Raw genomic sequence first — 14012 nt, forward strand, 5'->3', positions numbered from 1 at the left:
ATAAGTTGGGCTAACGATATTACTCGAGCTGCTTGACGTGCTACAATATGCTTGGCTGTTGTGAGTTGGGATCTATAAATGCAGCGACATTAGGATCCTCAAATTGTATTTGATTATGTGTTCTTGTTTTATTATAAGCCGGTCTTATATCAAATTTATCTGGTCTGGATGGTCTCTCAACCGCCAGATCGTACGCACTCGCCAGATTTCTCGCCAGCTCCTAAACAAAATTTCAAGTGTTGAACAACAGAAATGTTCAAAGGTACTAATGCAAAAGTCCATATTATAGAATTGAGAAGGAAAACTTTGAGAATTTCGACTTTATCTAATATTTTATGCAACGACTTGAACAGTTGGATTTTTAAAAACTTTTAAACCAAACATCATCTTTCATGCTAGTATTTATGCATGTAGTGGCATGTAAAAACACATTTAAAATTTACTTTATGACTTTATGAAGACTTTATGAAAAAAATTATACTTTCTCAATTTCATGATCACAAATTTCTATGCGAAGTACGAATTTTTCAATCAAGGTAACGTCTTCAACAATTGATCACTTCTTTTGGACAGTTTGCATACTTGATCATTTTTTTCTGTATCCTGCGTTGAATTTTCAGTTGTGCTTCAATTTGGACAGCTTCATCATTCAGTCTCAATTGGTTTCTCATCCTCGCATGAAGATCCCGTTAGTGTTCACGCTACTAACGGTTTTGTTAATGCTTCAATCGCAATCGTTTCTTTAATTTTTCCCCGATATCGTGATCGCTTACCAAACTTGCTCGTCATTTTTTTTTTCATGATGCTATCTTCACTCCCTGTTTTCCAGCAAGCGCATGCACTGTGTTACATTATGCGTTCCACTAAGAGCGAAATAACATGGGCACCATACGACACTGTGTTGCACGGTGTTACACAGTGTTACACAGTGTTACACAGTGTTACACAATGTCGCTTGCTGGAAAACGGCCACTGACACTTCACTTACGTAATCTGTAATCAAAATATAGATTATTTGTTGATTAAAAATGGAATCCGGCGCGTGGTTGATCCAAGTGTCACGCCGACACCTCTGTATAGTTAGCAGCGGCCTGAAGTTGTTTCTCAGTGTTGTTGATTCTCCGGCCTGCGCTTTTGCTATTACACGATTCAAAATTTTCGCTTATTTGAAGCTAATCAATGATTTATCTAGTTTTCAATAATTACCTAATTTTGCCTAAATTACGCCCTAAAGATTCCTATGATCAGGATTTGAAATATCGACCAATTTCTGCTAACTATACGGTCAATCAATTTTAATTAATTACAGACTAATTACTTGTACCTTAATTATGCAATTAATTACCTTAATTTACCTAATTTATGCCCTATCGATTACAGCTAACGAAATTCAGAAATACCAATTTTACCTGCTAACTATACAGAGGTGTAGAAGTCGAGTGCGATCGTGGCTGGGGCCAGCAACGATCAGCCGACAGCAATATCGTTTGTTTGAGAGTCAACTTCGCGCGGAGGCTATGTTCACGCGAAACGCTGTTTGATTCCAAGTGACACTTGACATGCGGCTGTCAGCTGTGTTACCGATAGGATGACGCACGCGACGTCATACCACTCGGACGAAAATGCTTCGTAATTTCAGGTGACGGTCTGCGAAAGTGACGTCGTACGAAATGCTGAAATTATAATTATTAATAACAACAACAACAACAATAATAATACCATGGACATTGTTATTGTTATTGATATTGTTATTGTTATTGATACTATTTTTTTTTTTTTTTTTTTTTACCAAGGAGTTGCGGAAATCCTTTTTACGAATTCCATGTAGTCTTACGGACTACATGGGTATGTGGGACTCCCAAAAAAATAGGCCTACCCACTAAAACCGCCACCTCCTTGTTGTCCTTCCCCCCAGCCAGGGACTATGTTGATATTACTTCTGACTGGGGGTTCTGTCTGTGTTTGTTCGTCCGTTCTGTCCCACCGTTATCGTAACGTCGCGTCACTCCGTCTACTCAGTCATCCGTCAAGCAGCCGTCCGCGTTCTTACGTCGCATGCAGTATCGTTTCCGTGTAGGTGGCGACTAAGCGCCACCATTCGGGTTCGTGCAGCATTACCCCGACGATATTCTCCGGGGTAATACTGCCAACTGTTATTTCCAGTTCTTGTCTCTGTCTCGTCCAGCGGTCACACACGAAAAACGTGTGTTCCCCGTCGTCTCGTTCATGTCCACAGTACTTACAGTCAGGTGTCCGTACTCTGTTCATTCTGTGGAGGTACCGTCGGAAGTAACCGTGCCCCGACAAGAGCTGGGTAACGTAAAAATTCACGTCCCCGAACTTCCTTCCGAGCCACGGCCTCAGGTCCCGTATAAGTCGTCTCGTCCAGTTACCATCGTTTCCGTTTGTCCACCGTCCTTGCCAAGTGTCTATCGTCCTTTCGCGCTCGGCAATTGCCGCGTTCTTCCGTCCTATATCTGCGCTGCTCCCGTAGATCCTCTTACGCTCAAACGCAAGGAGATCCACGGGAATTACGCCCGCCACCACCAGAACAGCTTGTGCAGAGACTGTCCGGTAGGAGCAAGCGATTCGCAGCGCTCCTTGTCGCTGTACCATCGTCATCGTCTTGCAGTACTTCTTTGTCTTCAGGGAGTCTGCCCAGATCTCCGCACCGTACAGGAGGATCGAGTGAGCTGTCGCCATTAACAGTCGCCGTTTCCCCGGTCTCGGTCCCGTCGTATTTGCCATCAGGCGGCTCAAGGACGCTATCCTCTCTGCCGCCCTCTGGGCCGTCTTCTGTATGTGAGGCCAGAAGGTCATCTTAGTATCAAGGGTTACCCCAAGGTACTTGACTTCCCCCTTGGTCTCTGTCTCGTATGTCCCCACTGTCATGGGCAGTATCGTCTGTATACGTCTTCTCGTAAGAAGCGTCAGTTCCGTCTTTTCCGTTGCGAGTTGCAGTCCGTGGTCCGTCATCCAACGTCCTACTCGTCTCATGGTCTGGTTCAACTTCAACTGTGCTAGTTCCGGAGATCGCTCTGTAATCACCGCCGCTACGTCATCAGCGTAGGCGACGAGGATCACTCCGAGCGGCATCTCCAGCCGAAGCAAGCTGTCGTATCAAGAGACTCGGTAGAGTCTCGGGACAAGTACATTGACAGCCCTGTCGTCTGCTGGCCCGAGGCTCACGCCGAGTATACTTTCTCTGAATAAAACGATTCGCCGTGGTGGGGGTAAAATTGGCAAGTGATTTTTTTGAATTACCGAAGTTATGAGTCATCTAAGGCTTTGAAAATTGAACTTTCAGCTAATTAAGAAATTCTCTTTAGATTGCGCCCAAAATCATCACGATCGGTGGCGTAATTGCTGAGAAAAAACTTTGCACGGGCTCAAGATTATGCAAAAGTTACTGACACATCACGAGTTCGACGTATACGTATACGCGTTTTGACGTAGTTAGTAGTAGTAGAGTTGTTGCCTCTACGCATTCTGATTGGCTCAACGATGTCGGCTCCTCCAGCTGCTAGGCCGACCGCGGGTAAGGCTCAAGTGTTAGAAGGCCTAAAATAGTGAACAGGCATTCTGTATATCTATATATGCGTTATACAGAATGCCTGTTCGCCATTTTAGGCCTTCTAACTATTGAGTCTTACCCCGACCGCGCTCAGACTCCGTGAATATTATATTATATGTATATATATAAACCATGTGTCAGTTTTCGATCATCGTATAAACAGAGTTTTGACACTATGGAATGCGTGTGGGATAAATAAAAAAAACTTTCGTCATCTAACGAAGTGCATAGTATTAAAACCTGTGGAATGCTAAACTAAACCGGTATAAAAGCAGTCGCGTAAATGTAGTCTGTGATCTGTGTGTGAAAAAGAATAAAATAAAAATGAAATGCATGTCGACGAAACTTTTTAAGATTTCATTAATTCGTTTGACTGAAAATAAGTTTATCATTTATATCATTTGTAAATAGGTTATATGATATCAATACATCGATACGCACATCCGAAACCACCTGAAACTTGTTTTCATACTGAACGTCATTTTGACAGGTGAGGTTATAATCCCCAAAGTGCTGTTGTGTGCGGACTCTAATTAATAAATGAAAATGGTTAGTGAAAAGTGGTTAATATTTATTTTGTTAAAACTTGTGGTATACTAAACCGGTATAAAAGCGGCCGCGTAAATGTAGACTATGATTTGTGTGTGCTAAAAAATATAAAAAAATGCGCAATGCATATGTCAACGAAACTTTTCAAGATTTCATTATTTCGTTCGATTGGAAATAAGTGTCAACTGAGATAATCTTTCAATTAAACCAGAGTTCGCGGAATATTGTCCAGTGTAAATATATCATCAGTTGCGTGATAACATATCATATGTAATAATGTAGGTTATATATACGAGTTCCCTTTGATAGCTGTGTGGTAACGAACCGGCCGGGGTTTGACGTTACGAAGTTCGGGACAAATGTAACAAACGTTCGCATAGTTAGTGAATAATATAAATAAGGCAAATCAGTTCATCAAAAATAGGTCTGGAAGTTGTAAGAAAAAATGTTCGTCAACCTATAACGTCAAATTTTCTTTTTGCGATCTGAAATATTATGGTTGATATTTAATAAAACAAGAACATACAGAACTGTTAGTATATATAATGTGAGAAACTCCAATCGAATAAATGTTTTCTAATTTATTTCTTGTGTCATCATTATTTTTGAATATTCCCATATTTTGCTTCCTATTGAGTTTGGCTCTGCTCTATCCGATCCTTGTTTTGACTCCATCGGTTTGCAGCGGATGGATACATATTATTAATTGGTTTCCTAATATGTGTCCTATGATTTTCTAATATTTCTTCATGCTGATTATGGTAACGTAATTCAAGTGGTTTCCGATTATGATCATCAATCGCACATTTTGTATATCTGATTCTCAAAACAGTTTCTGGTGTTGATATAAGTGTAGTTATACTTTTTCCACCTGGTCTGTCGAGTAATAAATTTTGAAACTTGTTCCAAAAAGTCTTTGGATGTTTTTTTTGCTGATAGTATGAAAAGTTGAATCTTCGGAATGCGGTAGGCAAACACAAATTTTGATAACAATACTTATGAAATAACGTGTATGTTGAGTATTCCTACTCCGCAAACTGCAAATGTGGAATTATTGGTGAAAACATTCATTACGATATGTCTACAGTTGCTCAGTTTTGGATGCGATTGAGTATAATGCCTGCCAACATCATGGAAACCTACAGAATTTCTAAATGTTATGTGCGCTATGTCATTTTAATGTAACATCATGACTTTGAACAACTTTTCACTATAATACTATATAGATTTGGATCATTGAAATACAGCAAAAATCTGCAAACTATAAAATTTATATACTTTGCCATTCATTTTACTTTTTGACTCTCACTGCAACATAAATATGAAGTGAAAAATTCATTAGAAAAGTCTTCAGTTGCTCATTTATGCTTTGAAATTTGATTTGAAATTGCTGTTTTCCAAACTCATTGCGCAGATACATTGAATTGCAGCAGATAGCTGCGAACTTTAAAATTTCTGTGGATAAATATATGTGCTAAGTATCACCTCCTATCTTTAATTATGGTAATATTGAGTATTCTCACTTTGCAAACTACAAATGTGGAATTATTAGTGAAAAGATTCATTACGCTAAGTCTACAGTTGCTCAGTTTTGGATGCGATCAAATATAATGCCTGCTAACATCCATGGGAACATACAGAATTTCTGAATACAATGTTCGCTATGTAATTTCAACGTAACATCATGACTTTTGCCAACTTTTCTCTATAATACTATAGATTTGGATTATAGAAATACAGCAAAAATCTGCGAATTATAAAATTGATATACTGTGTCACTCATTTTACTTTTTAAAACTAACTGTAACATATATATGAAGTAAACACTCATCACAGAAGTCTTCAGTTGCTCATTTATGGATAGATTTTAAATTGCTGTCTTCAAAATTTATTGCGCAGATACATTGAATCGCAGCAGATACCTGCGAACTCTGAAATTTCTGTGCATAAATATGTGTGTTAAGTATCACCCCCTATCTTTGATTATGAGAATGAGTAATAGAACTTGGTTTAGTAAGTTTTAAAGTATTTCTTTTTAAATACTATTGAAGTTTGTATTACTGCCGTATGAAGCGAATACCTCCAAACTTTCATATTTTTGTGTCGCAGTATGTGTGCCAATCATTTAAATTCTTTACTCCAACCGTAACATGTAATCTCAAAAATTCATCACAAACGTCTTCAGCTTCTCTAAATTCCTAAATTTTCCGTTTTCTATTTTATTCTGAGTTTTTAAACTTTTAAATTCATTAATGAATTCTCCTGAAATTGTTTTTCGCCAAAACAAATGCAGATACCTTAAACGTCTTTGAATTCGGTTGCTCTGTTGAATTAAGTACGCTCAGTTTTTTTTGCTTCTTTGAGTTCTGACATAATAAATGTTTCCGGGTGCCTTTTTTCAGCAACTATCAAACTGGATAATTGGATCTCAGCGGCCACTTGCAAACTTTGGAAATATATCATTCATCGGGGACACGTTTTGAATGACACGAAAATGTCTAGATTCAGAATGCAAAAGCAACATTTAAAAAGGGCCAATTCTGTTGGATTTGTTGTGTCTTGAATTTGATCTATCTTTCCTCTTTTCCTTTCTTTTTCCTAACGTTATCAGCCGAAAATCATATCTCGGCCCGCAACACGCATTGCTCCATGTTCTTGAGTTCCCAATGGACGAAACATATTAGAAGACAAGGAGAAAAATCACAAAAGTCCAAGACTAAACCTCTATCGAAATATTTTCAGTACAATTTCGACGAAAAATAGGTCTTTTTTCGTGAAAACCAACGTTATACGCCGAAAATTATAAACAATTCATAGAAATTTAAACTAAAATCTTACATTCATCTGAACATAAATAAGGATCTTTTGAGAAAAAAGACGTGATATCAAACCATAAACTTCCCCTAGGGAAAAAAAAAGGTTGGGACAAGTACATTGATGGTCCCTCGTTTGCTGATAATTCCACCCATAAAAAAAACTTTAAAAAAAATTTTTTTTTAATTGTAAAAAAAATTATTTCATAAAAAAAATTATTATTATATATTTTTTAAAGTGTCAAAAGAATCAAATAACAAGTAAAAAATAATAAACCGAAAAATCGCCCTTGAAATCATTTTGGAAACCGATGCCTCATTCTTCTTATTTGATTCGAACAGCTAAATCAACTGAAAAAAACTCCATCTAATTTACGTGGGGCATTAAAATTTATTATATTAATTCGAGGCCAAGTATTTTCTAATGAATTGAAAAAAGTTACCATTTGAATTACGTGCAGCATTAAAATTTATGATATCAATCGGTGGACAAGTATTTTATTAGTAAATCCAAATTTTGACATTATTAAATTCTTCTAAGAAGCTTTTAAATCCAAAAAAATCACATGAAAGCTAGTCATTTCTTACTCTATGGTGGCAGAGACTTATAAGAAAATCGATTCTTCTCAGACTTTCAGGATCCTCTGGTATTATTCACAAAATTCGACGTCGATTGGATCGATACAAATTATGTTTAAATATGTGTTAAAAGTACTTGTCCGGCCCATCACTATTCATTCAATAAAGAATCAATCATAAAAAAACGAAATGGCACGGCAGAATCTCGTTAAAAGTTTGTTGAAATGCGATTCACTATTAATTTAATGTTCTTAATAATAGTATAGGTTAGTTCTTATTCCGAATGGAACTCGTTCGCTGGAAGAATAAGTGGGAAGTAAAAATTGCCGTCATCGAATGTAAACTGCAGAGTTATTTTGGAAGCTTGAACATATACATTATGTACAATTTTTTTCATTTATCGATGCACAATAATATCCCTTCTATATTGCAGAATAATTTGTTTCCGTTTTTTATTAAATTAGTGCAATTAAGTAAAAATTACTTGAAGATAATTCTCTCAATTCCCTCTGCATGAATACTTGTGATCCATCAGTTCTAGACAAGCCCTGACTTTTATTTGGATAAACAATTTAAACGGAAAGTGATGGGCCGGACAAGTACTTTTAACACATATTTAAACATAATTTGTATCGATCCAATCGACGTCGAATTTTGTGAATAATACCAGAGGATCCTGAAAGTCTGAGAAGAATCGATTTTCTTATAAGTCTCTGCCACCATAGAGTAAGAAATGACTAGCTTTCATGTGATTTTTTTGGATTTAAAAGCTTCTTAGAAGAATTTAATAATGTCAAAATTTGGATTTACTAATAAAATACTTGTCCACCGATTGATATCATAAATTTTAATGCTGCACGTAATTCAAATGGTAACTTTTTTCAATTCATTAGAAAATACTTGGCCTCGAATTAATATAATAAATTTTAATGCCCCACGTAAATTAGATGGAGTTTTTTTCAGTTGATTTAGCTGTTCGAATCAAATAAGAAGAATGAGGCATCGGTTTCCAAAATGATTTCAAGGGCGATTTTTCGGTTTATTATTTTTTACTTGTTATTTGATTCTTTTGACACTTTAAAAAATATATAATAATAATTTTTTTTATGAAATAATTTTTTTTACAATTAAAAAAAAATTTTTTTTAAAGTTTTTTTTATGGGTGGAATTATCAGCAAACGAGGGACCATCAATGTACTTGTCCCAACCTTTTTTTTCCCTAGGGTATTAACGAAGATATTCATTACTAAAGTCTTCACCTACTTATTTCTGAATAGGTCTAAAATTACTGTCTTCAGAAACTAATGCACAGATACATGAAACAATTTTGATTTCCGTTCTCTTTCAATTGCGCTGTCTTTTTTCTTTTTAACTATGGCATAATTAATTTCATGAATCTGCGGTACTTTTGTCTGTCTGTATCATAACGTAGATGAAGAAATTGCAGCAGATACTGGCAAACTTTGAAAATTCTGTGTTTACACTTGTGCGCCAAGTATTAGCACTTCCTATTTTTGATTATGGAATATGCGTATATATAAACGGCAGGATTACGATATTTGTGGCCCCAAGTTTTGACTATGTAGTCTTTATATTTGGCCGAAAATAAGACTTTTTTCAACAATAAAAAAAATCGAAATTCGGCCTTTAAGGGGGTGAAACAGGGGGTTGAAAGTTGAAGCATTACAATGTTTGTGGTGCCTAATTTTGACGATACAGGGTCCATATTCGATCGAAAATCAGATTTTTTTTTAATATACTGAAGATCAAAGTTCAACCATTAAGGGGGTGATACAGTAGTTTCAAAGTTGCAGAGTTTTTATAACATATTATTTGTGGTCGCTACTTATGATCATGCAAACTTTTTAAAACAAAGATAATCGGAACTCAGTCTTTGAGGGGGAAAATGAGTGTCATGAAGTTTGCGTATCATATTATTTGGGGTACCTAAATTATTTTCAAAAAAATTTAATATTAAAAGTCTTTTCTCGGGGGGCTCTACCCCTGCCCCCCGCGGGGGGCTTCGCCCCCTCGACCTCCACCGGGGGGCTACGCCCCCCTGGGCCCTCCCGTTGGTGGTTGCAATCGCTGTTTCTTTTGCTAGCATCGAAACGTATTGTGGGGGAAAAAGTTCGCGAGGTTTTCGGGTTGCTTGGTTTGAAAATGTTCAGCACTTCTATTATTACGTACATAGGATGGTTAGACAAGTCGTAATGACAGCAAATGTTTAAAGACATGGCAGGTTGATACAAGGGGTTCAAATTACGTTTTGGTATGAAGATCTGAAATATTTGGCGATGCACTTACAGGGAAACATTGAACAAAAAGACCGCGAACGAGCACTACCGCTAACGAAACAATTTTGTGCAACTTCCATAAATGATAGTAGATACAGGACTATACTTCTCGTAATTCATAAATTTTATAAAAGTTTAGCTAGTTACCATAAACGTCAGCACTGCAATCAAGATTTTGAGTTCGAACAGGGAGTCAATACTCGAATATAAGAGAAGCGTTATTGCGATAACTGTTGTTAGCAAAAATCACTTCTGGGGTGAACAGCTTTTGTTCATCGTAATAAACGGCGATTAAAAGTAAGAGTAGTATAGGAATAATTCGCTAACTCTTTTTCGGACGGTGAACCTGATTTTGTCTAGCAAGTTTTATACGGCAATTTTGAATTCAATGGCGACAAAACAAGCGGAAACAATGGAAGCGGTACATCCTGCGATACATCCAAAATTGAAGCATTTTTCATATTTGTCTTCATTTCATTCGCTAATTTCAACTGATGCAGCAGCGATTGAGTTTTTGGAAGAAATTGGTCTCATCCCATCGAGATCGTCGACGCCACCGCAATGTTGCGGAAAACCGATGAAAATCGAAAATTATGCGGCCAAGAAATTCGGATGGAATTGGAGGTGTTCCTCCGGGGGGGGCCAAGAAAAAAGGCGCGAGAATTTGTAGAAGATTCGAAAACCCCAGCAACGGAACTTTTTTCTTCGGGGCGGACTGCCGAATAAAAATTCGCGAAGTTTTAGCAATTATAATTTGCTTCATTGGAAAAATGAAGGTGACAGAGCTCCATAAACACCTCACGGAATGGCGTCGCGAAGACGATAACGAAGAGCTCAGCATTTCGACCGTGGTCGATTACTATAGCTATTGTCGGGAGATAGCTGAAGTGATTGTTTCTCATGGTGAGATCCTCCTTGGCGGCGAAGGGAAAACCGTGCAAATTGATGAGACGTTTTTGACGAAACGGAAATACCATCGCGGACGGGTGACTGAACAGATGACGACGACGGTTCTGGGTCTTTTTTGTAAAGAGGACAAGGTCGGGCTTTTCTTCACAGTCAACTCGAAGAGCAAAGCAGACTTGTGGCCGTATATTAGCAAATACGTTGCCAAGGATACGTGTCACCTTTGTACTGACAGTGCAAAGCAGTACTGTGGCGTTGAAAAACTGTTTGATGAAGGGACGAGTCATAAGACGACGAATCACAGCATTGGCGAATACGTTTCGAAAGATGATAGGTCAAATACGATCAATGACCTTGAAAATCAGAACAAACTGATGAAACGTGCCCTTCTGTGCCGCAGAACCCCGAAGCTGGTCCATCAATATATTGTAACGGTACGCTTTTATGACGTCACCCGCTACGCGTGTTTTCGAGCTACTAAAATTTAGGAGCAGGTATGAAATGAACGAAAGAGTGAAAATTTGTGGTAAAAATTATAATGATCGTGTTTATTCACAACGGGTTTAGTATACAAAAAGAAATTGTGATGCAAATCGTTGGTGTTTTTGTGATAGATTTGAATTCTTTCTCTAATTTGTCCAGTTTCGCAATTCTGTTCTTTTATTTCAATAAACTTGTCCAATTTTACGGAATCGCTCTCTTGTGTCAATTAACTTATCCAATTTTACGGACTCGCTCTCTTGTTTCAACTAACTTGTCCAATTTGACAAAATAGCTCTTTTATTTCAATAAACTTTGCTTCGATAAATTCTACAATCTGATAGTTCTTCCTGTTATTCACTAACTCATTCAATTTGTTAATAATTTTGTCCAATCAATCCGATCTGTTAAGTGGCTCTATACAATTTTTAAACAAACTTGCGGTTTGGCTCGATACAATTAAACTGAGATTGATTAATTTTTGGACAAACAAAAATAAATTTTCTTTTCCTATCAAAGTTTTTCTCTGTTAAATAATTGGAATAATTTGGAGAATGGAATCAGTTCTCGCTTCAAAGAGAATAGTGGAGGCTTATGCTCTCAAAATAAATGATTAATGCTTCCGACAAATAAAAAGGGAAAATTTGAAAATGGTCCTATGCCAAGAATCTTCAGACCCCACGGAATCGCAGGGTCCCCTCCCTCTCAAACTGAATGAATAGGAAATCACCCTCGAATCTTTGGCCTGAACGGAATCGCTCAGTCCCCTCCCTCTTGGCGTGATCGGAAAGGAATCTCACCCTTGAATCTTTGGCCTGAACGGAATCGCTCAGTCCCCTCCCTCTCGGCGTGAGATTTGGAATATTGCGGGTGGTTTGGTTTGCTGGAGCTTGATTTCCAGAGTCACTACCTCTGTATTCGAAGCGAGAGCTAATTTAAGAATGAACTGTCATTGCTGCTCCGCACGGCCTTTTATACTGATTTAGACAAAGGAATAATGATCATAATTCAGTCTAAAAATAACTTGGACTTTGATTCTCTTGGAAAATAATCTCGAACCAGAGTTTCGATTCCTAAATTCTGGGATTGGTTCTCCAATTCCCGCTCGAACTGTGACTGGACAAACTAGAGGCTGTTTTCCCTCGCTTTTGAGAACTTAATGATCACTGTGTTAAAATAAATGTTTTTAACGACCAAAAATTCATATTTTGCTTTTTCTAAATTAAATAAATCAAATTTTCTTTTTGTTATTGTTAAATTGATAATTTCTGATTGTTTCAATGATTATTTCTCCTGGAACCAATAGCTTGATTGCGACTGGCCATTTCCGTTGGATCCAGCGTGTAATTGGACTTTTCTGGACAAGTTTTCTCTGAACGCTTACTATTGCTTTTGACACCGACTTTTTAATTTGTTTTGTTTAATTGAATCCTGCCTTGTATCAAAATGAAATTAATTGGGTTATTTAAAACATAAAATGAAAGTAATTATGAGAGAAAAGAGTTTATTCAATAAGACGATCGCCTTTACGCCGAGCCACGGAGAGTCGTGTCGAGCGGCTAAGTAGGAGCTCGCGTGGCGCGGGATTCAAATGTGATATTTCGTTCGAATAAAAGGGAGTGCCGTTTCAATATGGCGCTTCATTTTTATCGGCAGCAGTATTTAGAAAAGAGCTACAAGTTACACCTTGGATCGCAGATCATGGTATTTTAGCTGGACATAAAACGGGTTTATCCCGGATTCGTGGACGGTGAAAAGGTTGCTGGGCTTGAGCTGCAGGAAATAGATCCTCCAACCATCGAATCCGAACAGCTTGAAGAGTTAATTCCTGCGAAACGTGCACGAATAAACAGTATCGACGAAGAGTTCGAAAATGCCGCCTCCGATAACGACGATGACGATAATGCCACGGATCCGGACTTCGCGTTCTAACGCGCGCGCGCGCGCACACACACACACACGCACCCACCCACCCACCCACACACACACACACACACACACACACACACACACACACACACACACACACACACACACACACACACACACACACACACACACACACACACACACACACGCACGCACGCACGCACGCACGCACGCACGCACGCACGCACGCACGCACGCACACACACACACACACAAAACGGCTTTTATGAGGGCCAAGGGATTCCAAACAGACAACCTAGACGCGCAATGAATGTTGAATACGTGTGTAACACTAGCACTCGCGCACGTTCACTCGACGGTCGCTATCCGGCTCGAAGGACCAAATGTTTGAGAAATAACGTAGAAAAGAATTTGCCGGGTGGAAGGGGATAGCGACACGGGTGGGCGAAATCAATTGAGGCAACACACACGAGTTTCTTCACTAATATTACAACATGTATTTTATTCACAGCACCAAATAATAATGAAAATGAATGCAAATGTTCAACGATTGTGAGTTTGTGTGATGAGCGAATGTGTGAGTTAATGAGCACCTTTATTTCACGAGAGATTATATTAATACACTCGTGAATGGCTGGAGTGGCCCGATGAGAAAGAAAGACACGTGGCGTCGGCACTGCCACGAGGTGAGATGAGTGTTTCCCAAATGATGATGTACCTTTTTTAAAGCTTATGCAAATTGTCCCCGCGTGGATCAATCGCTAGATGAGTTCCCGTGAGTTTAATTACTTACTACATGAGTGAAACAAGATGAGTGCAACGATAATGAGTGTGAATGTTGAGAGTACAATACAGAGCGATGTGTATAGCAACGCGAACTGGACGATAATGGCCGCTCCCTGGTCCGGTACGACGCACGTGAGG

General features: G+C 38.3%; 1 protein-coding gene across 1 annotated transcript in view; it reads left to right on the plus strand.

Annotated features, from left to right (window-relative positions):
• LOC122411264 (organic cation transporter protein-like) overlaps positions 1-14012 on the plus strand; it is a 522699-nt gene that overhangs the window by 279942 nt on the left and 228745 nt on the right. The gene's annotated exons all lie outside the window — the stretch shown is intronic.

The sequence above is a fragment of the Venturia canescens genome, chromosome 5 (assembly GCF_019457755.1).
Source record: "Venturia canescens isolate UGA chromosome 5, ASM1945775v1, whole genome shotgun sequence".
Classification (NCBI taxonomy): Eukaryota; Metazoa; Arthropoda; class Insecta; order Hymenoptera; family Ichneumonidae; genus Venturia; species Venturia canescens.